Raw genomic sequence first — 15,497 nt, forward strand, 5'->3', positions numbered from 1 at the left:
CTCATACAAGAAGTTTTACAAAAAAAATCTTAGATGCGAGATATGGGACAAAAAAGAAAATAAATAAAATAAATGTTCGAAAAAACTTTTTTTTTTACCTACCAACGCTTATAAGCCGGTCGCCATCTAAGCCGGTAGCTAAAATCGCCGGTTGTGATGACGTCATATCCGTCACTATACTTCTGTCAATTAAGATAATTTTCTTAAAAATACCGCCATGCAGTTTAGTCATTTCTACGCGAATAAAGAAATCGCACTTGAAAAAGCTTATTTTAAAAGAATTCTGCATAACCCATTCCGTGTAGCCAGTTGCTTTTACAAAACAAATGTGTGAAGAATTGAATTAATTTAGTCCAGCCCAGTAAGATTATTAAAAACCGTTTTGTCTAGACACCGTGCGCCCGTATTCAATTATTCTTTACATTTAATACCACAATACGAACTCAACAAGTAGGTATGGTGCACACTGGATGGGTGTGTCGTTGCTCCCCATTGTTTATCCCACGATTAAAACCAATTCAAATACTAACCTCGCACTCAAAAATTAAGCTGGAGCACCACTAAAGGTACCTTTTGTTTTAGGGACAATACACACTTGGTGCGCGAGCGCGAAATCTGTGAACCACAGCACAATAAATAATATGTAGTATGACCACAGCCGCAAATGTCCTGTGGTGTTATTCTTCAAAGTCCCAACCGATTTTTTGACTAAGACGTTTCGCACTAATTTTTAGTAACTACTTTTTAATAAATTTTAGTAAGTAATTAATTTTATAAAGGTAGATTGAATTCCTGGACTAGAGCGGATTGGAACCATTCTTATTCTGAGAGATGACTTAGTAGTCGGCTGGCAATGAGTTGTTAATGATGATGATGATGACATTCAGAAAAGGCATGTATTTGAATGGTCATCTTAATTTTACAATACGGTCATCTTTTTTTACGATTGATCCCCCTTCTTTGAGACGTAATATAAACAAATCCGTCGATATTTTAATATGTTTAGAACTCTACGCAAAAGAAAATTTACTTAAGTAGGTATACTGTATATTATTAAACCAATAGAACGTGGTGGAACCCAATAGTGGCGGAACATGTTTATTTGTGTTCAACCAAACCTAAACCTAAGATTTTGGCCGCACAAATGGCTGGTCACGTTATTCAATCATCAAAAACTATATCACTTATTTTTAAAAGTGCTCTTTTATAAAATAGACTAATAAGATTTTTAGACGGCCAAAATAATATTTTCTCCAAATTAGCTTCGGGTGAATATTCGTGTAACACAACGGTACATAATATCTTCTGGTATATTACTTTTTTAAAGCAAATTAAAACTTCAGAATGAAATATGATTGCAAAGTTCTAAGCTGATAAAATCGTTAAATCGGCTAATTGGTTACTTATAACATTATGTTGAAATAGATTATGTTACTCGTAACAACATTTTTGTTAAATAATCACTTCCGATGGCATTAAATTTAGATACCTAATTAAATTACCACTACATTAAAAAAAGATTATTGCGATTGCCAATATTTATAGTTGGTACAGCGTTATAGCAAAATCATATACAATAGTGTTGTGCGAATATTTCAATTATATAACATTAAAGTAATGTTAACTAAGTTAAATAAGGGTTCACAGCATGGATATAAAGTAGGTCCGTAGTTCACAGGGTCAGTGGTTGCCCGTAGAAAAATTTGCTAAGCGAGGATTAAATAGGGCGGTGTTTGTATGAACTCTTCAGGCTGCGCCAGCGCAGGCGACAGCTGACGGCTGACGGCTTTCGAGAGCCGATTTTTAGCAATTAAATACCCTTTGTGTCTTGTAGAAAGATCCTTATCGATTTATTTAAACTGTTTGCATTATTAGCAAATGGTTTCATAACTTGATTCTATGACCAGTTTTAATTTTGTAAGATATTTTAGGAACATTTTCTATCGAATTATCGTTGTTGCTATGCTGCACAGTATACCTACATACTTTAGTAAAAGTGATTTTCACTTTTCACAGGACAAAGTATTTAGGAACTATAACCACAACGCTTTTATAAGCTCTAAATGAATTGTAGGTAGGTATTTCAAAACTGTCGATTTTCTCATTGGTTTTTAAAAGAGTTATGGTGTGATAATTTTTCAAAGAATTATAGGTCCTATTTCGAGAAAGAGAAGAGAAAAGCTGTGCAAAAAATATTTTGCCAAACAATCTAATGTCCGGCAATTACGTACCACAAAACTCTGTATCGTGTTACGGGGTAATGGAAAAAGCGGGTTATAATCATAGCCGGCATACAATATTTACGCATACTTTATCGACAATCAATAATTAATATCTGGAGGCTGGACGGCTCAGACGCTCCCGAATTTCGCCAAGAATGATGAGGAGATCGCGTTCGAGTAATCGAACCGACAAAAAATAAAAATGAAACAAATACGAAATACTCCATTACTGGCACGTGGGCAGCTATGGAGTCGAATCACAGAGTAAGGAATATTACTCACAGTTTACAGAGGTTCGACGAAGCCGTGTAAACAGAGCAATCGTGCAGTAAGTGCAGGACGTACGAGCAACCCGATCTGGCCCTACGTAGTTAAGGCCCTACGTTGAAGACTCATCGTAGTCATCATTTACCACGAGATCAAAGCCATTGGACTACTGTATCTCTCTTTACACTGTGGTTGAATTGCAATATTTTTTGGGTGGCCAACTTCGGACCGATTGACAGGCATTCTGCCAGGTGGTCCGGCGACGACTCGGAGGAAAAACTTGCACCGTGTAATATTTTTGTGAAAAAGTTAAACGATGGCTTTTCTCGTGAATACGAAACATGAAAAATCGTGGAAAAGATAATTGGTTCTAAAGATTTGTAATAATTCGAAACTTCTAAATTGTATAATAAATAAATCTAAGCTCATCATTTTGTATACTGTTTCTAGAATAATCGAACCATCTGAGTCAAAGTCATCAAGGCATTATTAAAATAATAGATAATATTATGCATATTTTATTTCCAGATTATAAATTTAGTGTTTTCACATCTGTCTCAAAATTATATTGCATAATGTGTTTTTATTTAATAAAATGTTAATGTTATACTTTATAGTGTATAAAATCTTATACAAAATGAATGAATTAATTAACAATGTCTTACAAACACGTGCTTCTCAACTTCTATAGAAATAATAATTTAATGTTCTAATCCACATCGATACAGTTTTTCCGTTTTATTGCGTTTAGGTAATAGGTAGGTATCTCATATTTATTCATAGGAAGAATTTAAGTTTATTATTTTTGTTTTTTAAGTTGAACATCAAAATTTTATGTGCTTTACAAATCGACCTTGAAAAATGTTTTGTTCAATATATTTTCTTCGTAAAGCAGGTTTAACGACCTGAATATAAATATTTATTAATTGTATATTGTAAGAAAGTAGTTGTTGTTATTCCAGCCAGTGTAGTAGGTACTAGTTTAGCTTGAAATAGTAGCCACAGAATTAAAGATTGCTGTGATTAAAACCCTTACTAATAAAAAAACGCATACTGTCTTATCCGTGGATCTCTATTATACCTTTATAGCTTATTATACCTTATCCATTTACATGTCTGGGTGCGGCACATTCCTTTATATTATAAGTATTACAAATACTATGCAAAATTATATATTGACATATCAAAAAAGTTATATTAAGTAGCTGCAAGCAAAAATATATAGAACAGTCACATAATGTCGGTATAGTACAGTACTAAAAGCCTTTAATATAAGCGAAGGTAAAATAAAGCTAATGCCGACTCCACGCCACCCTTGTGCGTATGCGCACATTACGTATGCAGGGCGCGGCTGGCCGCGGGCCACGTCAGCTATTTGCTCGTGACCAGAGGGCTAAGCCATTCAAGGCTAAGACGCGGGGGCCAGTTTTTGGCCGATTTTGGCCGACTTGATCCACGACACCCCGCGCCCGCGACGTGCCAACACACCTCACACGTTCGTCTCCCGAGCTCGATATGACAAAACCCATCAGACCAGTGTAAGATACCACGCTTGCCATCTTTAAAAATATATGACCGTTTTTGCACTTATTCGGAGATTGCACGTGAGCATTTGACATGAATCGCATCTGTAAACAGCCATCTCATACTTATACCAGATTTCCTTCATGAATTCAACTACGCAGAATCAATTGTGTTTTTTTATTGAATGGTAGAACACCAATCTTGGTTATTATTTATTTATTCAAAGTTTCATGAAATTTTCACTTCTCAAATTAATCGGCGTGAATTGAAGTTTTATAAATAAGCGATATTCGTTGGTTTTTAAAATCCCGTAGGAATTTCAATGTGTAAACTATCGTGAGTGATTTCCATTATAAGTGGTCCAGTTTTATAATATAATAATTATGTATTGGTAAGCATTATTTCCAATAAAAGTAGTGTCTCAACCGCGATGCGCAGCGAACTAAGTCCCTATGAAAAAGGACCCCGGATGGGTTCGAATCTAGTCAAGCCTACGTCGACTAAATACGTGAGTGCAGCCGAAACAAACTATTTACTTATAACTGTAGGAATTCTTTGATTTTCCAGAATGTTGCTCTATGGCAGCGTGAAACCAACAAACCAACAAACAAACACACTTTCGCATTTCTAATATAAATAATGAGGTACCTAGTGATAAATGATGTGTTAACTTTTTTCACGAACAGTAACAATTTGACTGGTTCATCATCATCGACTCACTACTGAACACGAATCTCCTTTTAAATGTATATCAGGCCTTAAATATGGTATATGTTAGGTAGATACACAGAGCTTGGTTGTGGTGATGGTTAGCGCCACATCTTCGCCACTTCATATTATGTTAAAAGACCAAAAAGAGATAATTCAAAATTCCATATAGTTATGCCTCTGTGGTTGTGTGTTATGTAATTCCAACACCGCTTATCAATTCCACCTTGTACGTAAATCAGGAGTAACTAATCTCACATGCCCTATCCATTAGAATGTAAACAGTAAACATAATTCCACATCCCCTTATGATAATCTCTCAGTATTTGCGCGGGCCTTGAGTAAACTTGTCCATTATTAATTGCACTCCTCAGGTGTGAAGATTATCCTTATTAGGGTACCGCAAGGTAGGAATAAGACATGCATCTCTCATTCGGAAGCATATCGGGAGGGTACCTCGTTTGACTAAGTACCTACCTATTTTAGTAGAGAGTAAGCCGATTGAGGAAATCCCAAATTAGGGATACCTTGTAGTTATTCCATCTCTTACGCTATTGTTACATGTTCCGTTTGATATATTTGAGATAAGGTAAAGGTCACCTGCATGGCAAGTGATGATGCAGCCTAAAGAGGAGCGCAATAACATAGAAGATGCCTATATACTCTTGATTTGTTGAGATATTAAAAGTGGAAGGGAAAAAGGAAATCTGAAGGCCATTCCTTGCCCTAACGGATTTGAGCTAGCTAGGCTACTTATGAACAGACTTTGACGATGCCTTGCTGTTCGATAGTAGAAGGTGAGGGAGGAACTAGATCAATAATTCCAGGGTTCCAAAGGATACCCTCTGAAAGAAGTATTTAAGTACCTATATTCTATGTTTACCTGAAGCTTGAAGCATCAATCAAGTCGTACTTTCCTCTCAGACTATTTCTTTCCTATACCAAAAACGAATATGAATTCTAATCATATTAGAAGTACCTATTTACATATTTTACCTGTCTATGGATCCTGTACCATTATAATATCTGGAAAATACAGAAAAGTGATCAGATGTAACAGATAATATTACAAAGTAGGTACCTATAGTTTGGGTACTATTATCGCCGAGATAATGCCATACCAATTTACACGACTCTTGCTTAACCAATTTATATTGACCGTAGTTATTGTATGTGATTAATTAATCAGAGTTACCAAACCTGAATGTACACACCATTACAGACCACATTTTCCTCAAGTCAAGACAAGGGATATTATTATCGAATTAACAACCGATGTCACAGTTATGTTGCAACCTTAATCGGTATTATTTCATACGTCTTCCTATTCCCTTACTTCCGTCCTAATTCAATCTTTGGGTTTATTAATATAATCTGTAGCTATAATATTTTTTTCTACTAGGTATACGGTCGTGGCTAGTTACCACCCCAAAGCCAAGCTTTAGTGTTCCAATCTATCGTTTCGTATCATGCCGCTGTAGAAACCGAGAAGAGGTAAGTAGGTAGCTACTTATGTTTGTGATTAATAAAATTGTCATACTCCCCCCAAATTAGCCCGCTTTCATCTTAGATTGCATCATCACTTACCACCAGGTGAGAGAGTAGTTAAAGGCTAAAAAATATCTAAATTCAGAGGTCTGCTTCCAATATAATATAATATTCTATAACTAGGGTATTGTGCTTATCTAACATAATAGTAGCTCATTGTGACAGCAAATAAGCAATTATTTTATCAAAAATCAAAATTCAAAACTCTAGACCGTTTGATATGGATTGACGCCATCGATCGCCTAAATATGTAACACTGATTAAATATTCATCAAAAATATATTTATGGCAGACAAAGATCGCCTTTCTCCTGCACGTCGTGCAATCTAGCGATTACGTGCCTTTTTTGCCCCCCTCATTATGCAGATTCCGGCGAAAAAGGAATACATTTAATAACATGCGTTCGTGTGCATGCGTTATCGAACGCACTTGCTTCTGATAATCTGCGCGCGAGTCGACCGCAATTACCGCGGGACGGGGGGTGCGGGGACGCCTGAAGCACAGAGTAGACCGTGATATTGCATACAGAGGTTCGACGAAGACATCTAGACAGAGCAATCGTGCAGTAAGTGCGGGACGAAGGAACGACCCGAACTGGCCTAGGTAGTTAGGGCCCTATGTTGAAGGGTCGTCGTCATTTACCACAAGATCAAAGCCGTTGGACTACTGTATCTCTCCTTATACTGTGCCTGAAGTGTGCCAACTAGTGTAGTTCATACCGAAAGATAAAACTGAACTAAGTAGTTCACACATTTACAGAATGCAATTCGAAAGAATTTTAGTGAGGCGAAAAAAGAACAGCTTTTTGGCTGTCAATCAGACAAAATGCTACATCGATTAGGCACCCTAAAATTAATTGGGGTGTTGTAAAACAAATATGTTCTTATTTATTTTCCTTAAAATCAACGACATGGTTCTTGTGAGACCAATTTTCAGGTCATCTATCATTCAGCAACGTTGTTATCCAAATAACTCACCGCTCATCGTATCCAATAGACGACTATTAAGAAAATCTGGTATCAGTATATTCTTTGCGCTACTATGCAGAGATTGGGCAAACTTAACTCTAAAGATAACTTGTACCAAACAACCCATTGCCAGCTCACTACTAAACACTGGTATCCTTTCAGAAGGGTTTGGCTTATAGTGTACCACGCTGGCCAAGTGCGAATTTGCAGACTTCACACACCATTGAGAACATTATGGAGAACTCTCACGCATGCATTCATTCATTTCCTCATATTTAATTACTTAATCGATTGCGTTCAAATCTTCTAAACAACTATTAGATACGTTTGATTCGTTTTTTACTGAACTATAGGACTGTGAGTGATTCTTTTCAATGAGCTGATTTGCGCACCTCTACTGAACAAGGTGCGGGCGTGGCTGCAACGAAAGCCAATTCAATTTTTAATTTACCTTCGCAATCTCTAATAGTTTTGCAACTTTGCCCACTTTAATACTTATTACTTAATCCGGTCTATTAAGTTCCGTTGTAATAGCAAAACTTATTTGTTATTCTGTTGAGAAAAATATAACACAGTAGCTAATTGGAACGGCACACTTTCTGCCGATATGACATTGCTTAACAATTGTTTGTTCACGACAATGTTTATTTATAATATTTTGTGTACAGTATAGTTTGTTGTGTTTTTTTTTTCAATGCAACAGTCTGCCCTATGTGACTTACGCTTATTACGTTGGTAACTGGGCGCAACCAAATATTATGGGTCTATTAACATACTATAACAAAGCTTTAGTAAACATTTGCAAGACTTACTTAGTTTCAAATTGTTTTACAATTTTTTTATGTTTTCCTATCATGAGGACATCATACCTACAATGCACTTTGCGCGCCTGTGTGCGATAGTACCTACCTAGTGAATTTCACTCAAATTATGTATAACCTAAAATTTATTTCACACAAACTTCAAAATCGGTTAAACCGATGGGCCATGAAAGACACAGACAGACACAAAGTGTGATTGGCTGTGTCTTTTTTATAATATGTATTAGTATAGAAATTTTACATTTGAAAATCTGGTGAACTGATCACAGGAACAGTAATACCTAGTGCTTGGAGGCCTTTTTTATGAGAAGGCGTATTGGTATTTGGGATCATTATAAATTAATGAGGATATCATGACCGCCTACAGCGAAGCAGATCCTCTCACGTCAACATACTAAGAATGAACAATCGCATTCCTTTTGCACGCACCCTTAAGTTTTCAGAGACGAAAATATGTTTAAATGTTTTTTGGTGAATCAAGGAATAACAACTAATAGCTACATAATGCAGAATTGCTAAGTCCGACTTTGCAACTGTGCATTATGGAGTCTACATATTGTGAGGATATCATTCGATTTCAGAGTGAAACATACGTTAAGTGTTAAGTGTTTGAATCTTTACTTGAAAGGGTCCAGGTTAAGAAATTAGCTGTAGTATCGACTAATTCTGACACATTAGTCGATACTAGAGCTAATTTCTTAAACTGGACCCTTTCAAGTAAAGATTTTTATATAAACCTGTGAGGATGATACTGCCATTGTCGCAATTGAAAATGCCATAAGCCTACGTTGTCGTATTAGTTTAAAAAATGCGAAAAACCAAATTAAATTTGAATTTCGCGGGCAGGCCCATCGCTTCCACATTAAGACATCGGCCTCCTAATCAGCAGGTTCTTCCTAGCTACCTACATCTCTAACTTTTCGGTGTTATGTGCGTTAATATGAGCCATTAAAATATATCACTTGTGAAGGAAAATGTCGTGAGGAATCCTGAATACCAATCTGCACTAGGCCAGCATCCGATAGGACCTAAACTCTTCTCATTCTGAGAGAAGACCTGTGCTCAGTAGTGAGCCGGCGATGAGTTGATCATGATGATTACATTATTTTTTATTTTGATGGAAAAAATAATACGATTCCAAATACGGCCCCGTTTAGCCGTGGGCTACCTAAATTCCGTGCACTGCACCGGGCTTTTTGTACGACTCCTTATCTTCCGTCATTATGTAAAAAACTTAATACTCATTTATAACTTACATTAACTCCGCCAGTAGTTACAGGGTCCAAGTTTATTCCAAAAATTGACAATGCTTAGGCACTTGTCCTACCGCCGACGATTAGCGAAAAACGAATGAGCTAAAAACTAGAAACGAATTGACGAACGACGAGAAGCGAGTTAGTAGTTTAATAAAATCGCTGGGCCGTGAGCGAGTATGCTAGTCCAACGGGTTTATTGGTAGCTTGATAGGCGGTCGAGACACGTTTGCCTAATTCCTGCGGGTGTTATGAACGCTAAGAGAACGTCGTTGAGCGAGTTTTTCTTTGATAGGTCATATCGCTACGACAAACTATTCGTGAGAGTCCTCGCTTATACTGTGTACAGTCAGCGATCAACTATTAATATATTATTTACATATCCCTTTTATTAACACTTGACACGGAATCATTTATTGATTATACGTTTCTGGAGCGTGAAAATAGTCTATGACTAATCGCTTCTCCGCGCGGTGGGACAAGTAACTTAAGTAGAATTCGCTTGAAATATTATCAGAAAACTGATCGCGGCCGCTCTTAATTTTCCGCCTTTACTAACGCCCAATTCCACAAAGATGGTCCATGAATAATCGCTTCTCCGCGCGGTGGGACAAGTGGCTTAAGCAGAACTCGCTCGACATATTATCAGAAAACGGATCGTGGCCGCTCTTAATTTTCCGCCGTCATTAACGCGCAATTCCGCAAAGATGTGCGCTCTGATGTTCGTGAGAAATTTACTTTGTAACAGGATCAGGGTAGTGCAAAAAAGCGCCGCGCGTGTCGTCGGCAGCCTGACTACTTGTCCGTAAATTATGGTTAGTTTTTGGGCACGCTCGCGCAATGCAGCCTCGCGGCTTTCCACCTCCCCCCCGGACCCCGCGCCCCCGCCCTGCGCCTGCGCCGACCCGGTCACAGACCTCGCATCACCGTCAATCTCAACTACTTATCCGTCCGCGCCGATCCCTTAAATTAATCATTTTCCCAAAAAACCAGGCGGCAATAAAGATCCTATCTTTCCCCCGGGAGCGCGGCGACGCTTTCGAAAGTTTAGAATTGACAAACCGACATCGCAACCTCACATTTATCGAAGCATATACATATTTTGAATACGAACCGTTCATTGTCCCGCCAAAATTAATCTCGAGGGTTTAGCTGCGTCACAAAGGCGACGTGCCGGCGCGTACGGTGGCTATTACGAGCACCACTTTATAATTACCTTTTTAAATAGTTTTTTCAGTCACTCAACATATTAAAACGTCAATGTAAATAACTTGTTAGCCGCAATCTCATTTCTGGCCGATTGGATATTACAATAGTGTACGTGATTTGAGAAAGGTAACGGTGCGGCGCTTTATCCGCGAGATGGAGCCTATTAGCGGGCGCGGGCTGCCTGCTACCACTGCCGACTCCCGACCGACCGACCGACACACTTACGTAGGTATATCGAAATCGATTTGTTAATCAAAATGTAGATTAATCTTCCCGACTCTATTACACAGCAATTCAAATATTCATGCTCACTTTGAACAGATGATCGGGCGGCCGCGCAAAAAACGGCATATTACAATATCTTTAACTCAATCGACGCCGGGGCAACAAGAGCAAGAGTAGCTTATTGCTGTTCGTGGGGCAAAAAATATGATACTTCACTTGAAAACCATGAAAAAATGATCCGCGTCAAATATAGATCGATTATATTATCACAATGGGAGCCGGCGCGCGTGGCTGGTAATTAGATCTGACTGGCGCATTGTGCCCGAATCCAAGGCAAATTGAACCACGCAATATCTCACCTGACACAGCCCCAGTACGTGTGTAATTGCACGGATTTATCCACTATACGCTCGGGCTTTTTGTGCCACTAGGGTTACCGAGCATCACGCCTATACAGTGTGGAAATCGCGTCTAGAGAACTATGACCGTCAGTGGACGTCCATCGGTTGACTCGTCGGCGACGTAAGAGGGATGGCAAAACCAGCACTAAAATTTTTGACGCGAATCTTAATAAAAACCGCCCCGTTAATTTATGCAGCAACGATGTGCGACACTCTGTTAATTTTTTACAGTGCAACGACTTGCATAATGATGTCAAAAACAATATATCATTGAGTGTATAAATTCGAAATATACCTATATTATAGCACATTGGAAACAAAATTGGCACTATTCATAAATTGGTACTTAGTTAAAGTTAGAAGTGCTTTACCGGGATCGAAACCTCGACCTTCCGATATAACGGCTTCCACTTGTGTCCAAATTCGATAAAATATCGACTAATGAAACTAGTCGTGCCATACCATGTTCTACCTACAGGTATACCTATTATAACAGGTTGATCAATATTAAGTCGATTTATCATCCTCCATATCCAATCCATACTAATATTATAAATGCGAAAGTGTGTCTGTCTGTCTGTCTATCTGTCTGTGGCCGTGGCCGTGGCCGTGAAAAGGTAGCAACCTTTTCACGGCCCAACAGTTTAACCAATTCTGACAAAAGGTACACGGTTAGCTTATATCCCGGGGACGGGGACATAGGCTAATTTTTATCCCGGAAAATCAAAGAGTTCCCACTGGGTTCCCAAACACCCATCCGCTTAACCGATTTATATGAAATTTAGTACCTACCGAGGTAGCTTGCGTCCCTGTAATTGACATAGGCAACTTTTTATCCCGGACAATCAAACAGTTCCCACGGGATCTATAAAAATCTAAATCCACGCGGACGAAGTCGCGCGCATCCTCTAGTAATCCATAAGATAGCGCGACTGCTAGCCCTGCTGCTTGGCACGCGTCCACTTTCTATGTACCTACCGACGAGATGTAATTTGTCGACGGTTTTTTGTCGAAACGATCCGAGTCATCGTCACCTCTGTAACGGTGCTCGATAAGTAACGTACAGATTGTGTTTTCGTATTTACACTAAGATTTCGAGGCTCTAATTTGCAATGGTGTAACATTTAGCGCCTCTTGTCCTATGGAAAGATTGGATCGTCTTTCAGCACAATTATCTACCTACCTATTTCAAAATTTCAAATTATTTATTGCCCTGGAGATTGGAGTCTTAGTGTTAAAAAAATTACCGCCTAATTCACCGCCTAATTAATAGCCTCATCTGTGACAGAAGTTCGCTACTCATGAGTCATGTGCTTGTAGTAGTGTACCTATCGTAGTGCGCTTGTATGAAGCTTTGCCTCTGTTCGCTACTCTTGTGACAGAAGAGCTGGCTCATTTTTGCGAAAAGGCCTGGCTGTCCAGCGCGGCGCGGAAATGCAGGCAGTATTCTTTGCACCACTCCACGCACGCATGATTCGTACAGTAATTAGATAAGGTTAGCTTTAAGTTTTATTCTCAAATTTTTATTTATTTATTTCATAATATCTCGATTTGGTTTATCGTTTTTAAAACAAATCTCGGTGTGTGCCTAAAAATTTAATTGTTTTGTAGTTGTTGTGATTTTGTGTAATTTAGTACAGACCATATTACCTATCAATTTTGTCGCCTCTGAACTGTTTCTATTTAGATTTTTTTAAACTTGTGTAAAAGTTAAAAAAAAAAAAACAAAATTGCTAAGTTATTAATTTATGACGAAAACAAATTTTACTGAACTGTGGATAAAAAAGTTTTTATAGCTTGTTCAAAGGGCTAATAAAGGACTTGTGATTATCATATTGTGATAATCGGTTTTAATTGGCTGAATTTATGATATCCTTACTGCAACTGTGTATTGTAGCCAATAGTGAGAGGGTGTCAGCCAATCAGAGGTGATTGCGATCGCCAAACTGTACATACTGTCAAACTTGATTGCTAAACCTACGTCAGGTACAGACTACAGTCATCTTTCCTGTTATCTTTTAGCTAGCTTCGCTAGTATCGCCCACCTATCGCCAACGATCAACCAATTGCCAGCCCACTACAGAGCACCCGTATCCTTTCAGATTGAGAAGGGTTTAGAGTTTAGAGTTTAGACCATAGTCTGCCACGCTGCGCTGAACCAGTGCTGAATAGCACACACCTTTGAAAAAATTGTGCAGAACTCTTAGGCGTGCAGGTTTCCTTACGAGGTTTTCTTTTATCCTTCAAGCAAATAATATTTAATTGCTTTTAATACACATAACTCCAAAAAGTTAGAGGTGTATGCCCAGAGTCGAACTCCCGACCGAATACAAGGCAGACATCTTAACCACGGCGCTCACATCACCGCTTTATCAGCAATAGGTAATATTGAACCGTTATTAAACCCTTATCACTGGAACAATAATCCACGATAATGGATTAGCACAAGCGAATTATAATTTCAAAACACTCTTATCGCTTTAATCGGGGAGAGTCGAATCGAGTTATGTGGTTACGTTTCTATTTTTTTTTATTATAAGTCTGTAAGTAATTTTTATACGTAATGTTGGTATTGTTCGATTTTAATTTAGTTTCTTTTGGTAATATTTAGGGCGTTTTGCAAACAGTGTTTTAATAATTTATGTAAACAAGTTGAAATCTTTTGTGAAAAAGGTTGTAAGTACCTACTCAATTAAATCGATTAGGTACGTGCTTATAAATGGATATCATGATATAATATTATAGGTAAGTTATTTTAATAACGCTTTTTAGGGGTCTGTGCCCAAAGACCTTTAGGTACTAAGCCTCCGCTGCCTCTGTCCGTCTATCTGTCAGCGGTCTTTATCTCATGAAGTGTAATAGATAGAGAGTATTTACAAATTTTCACAGAATGTGTGTGTATTTCTATTGCCGTTTGTAACAACAAATAATAAAAAAATCAAAACTGGCGCCATGCAATTAAAAAAATGATATTTTTTATAGGTGGTAACTAGCCACTATTGAAGTTTAAACTAGACTAGATTAGAGCTAATTTAGAAATTATGATAAGATTAATTCCTAAATTACCCCTGCCGGAAATCCAACCCTGCACTTCACACTAGGTAGGTAGGTAGTTAGGTACTAAAAAATTTTCAAAAGAAAAATAAAACCGACTTCAAAAACCAAAAACACTAAAAAGTAGAAAATAATTTTTGTTTAGCTACACATGTAATGTACCTAGGTATGAAGTCGAGCGAGCATATTAAAACAAAATTAGAAATCCAAGAGTGAAGCTCGCCCGACTTCATACCTAGGTACATTACATGTGTAGCTAAACAAAAATTATTTTCTACTTTTTAGTGTTTTTGGTTTTTGAAGTCGGTTTTATTTTTCTTTTGAAAATTTTTTATTTCACAATTTTTAGTGGCCCCACTGTACTATAATATGCTATGCCCAGTTAAAACCCTACTGTTTACTAAGCTATTACAGTGATCGCGAGCAATTTGCTCTTATCCATTCAGGAGTTCTGTTCTCCATCTCCGAAGATATTCATCGGATCTTCACCAAATTTATATGGCACCACCACCACCTGCACAGTATACCCTTTCAAACAAAAAAAATTTTTTCCAAATCGGTCCAGGGGTCTTTGAGTAATCGGGGAACATACATAAAAAATATAAAAAAAAAATAAAAAAAAAAAAAAAAAAAAGATCCCGACGAATTGAGAACCTCCTCCTTTTTTGGAAGTCGGTTAAAAATCCATTGCGCCAGGGAGGTCGTCAAACTTTGTACTACGAGTACATAGGTACTTTTCATTACATCCGTCAAGTTTCATTAATCCATTTCTAAATCCTATCATTTAATCTATCAGACATAGTCGTTTTCTAATCATACAGGTATCTACTAGGTAATCGAAAGCGTTTCTTTGATAATGATCTGTAGGCTTAGTAAGAGGTTGCATATCTCGAAACGTTGACTAATATCGAAACATTTCAAAGTAAAATGGATCTAAACTCACATGTTTAAGATTTGGGTTTGAGTACATACACCCACACAAAGGAATTAACTTTAGCTTTAGGTCCACTTTAATCCGACGTAATAGTAGGTACCTATATCGACACTCGAAATTTATTAACGTCGTCGTGTAAACTCATACTAAGGATCCTGAACCGTGCAGAATACGCGTCGTAGTAATTATTTTGCAACTAATTTTTTATTTCTAGACTTCGATTCAAAATATAATGATATAGGTAAGTATTTAAACCACTAGAAAGTCTAAATCTAAACAGTGGCAGGTATATGCTGTAGATACACAGCCTCGCTTTAAACAAAAACGCAGCGATGAAATGATGCTATTTGACACTTAGAGCAA

General features: G+C 37.7%; 1 protein-coding gene across 3 annotated transcripts in view; it reads right to left on the minus strand.

Moving 5' to 3' along the window:
- Positions 1-15,497, minus strand: part of LOC123871216 (homeobox protein dve-1) — a 143,719-nt gene that overhangs the window by 118,148 nt on the left and 10,074 nt on the right. The gene's annotated exons all lie outside the window — the stretch shown is intronic.

The sequence above is a fragment of the Maniola jurtina genome, chromosome 2 (assembly GCF_905333055.1).
Source record: "Maniola jurtina chromosome 2, ilManJurt1.1, whole genome shotgun sequence".
NCBI lineage: Eukaryota > Metazoa > Arthropoda > Insecta > Lepidoptera > Nymphalidae > Maniola > Maniola jurtina.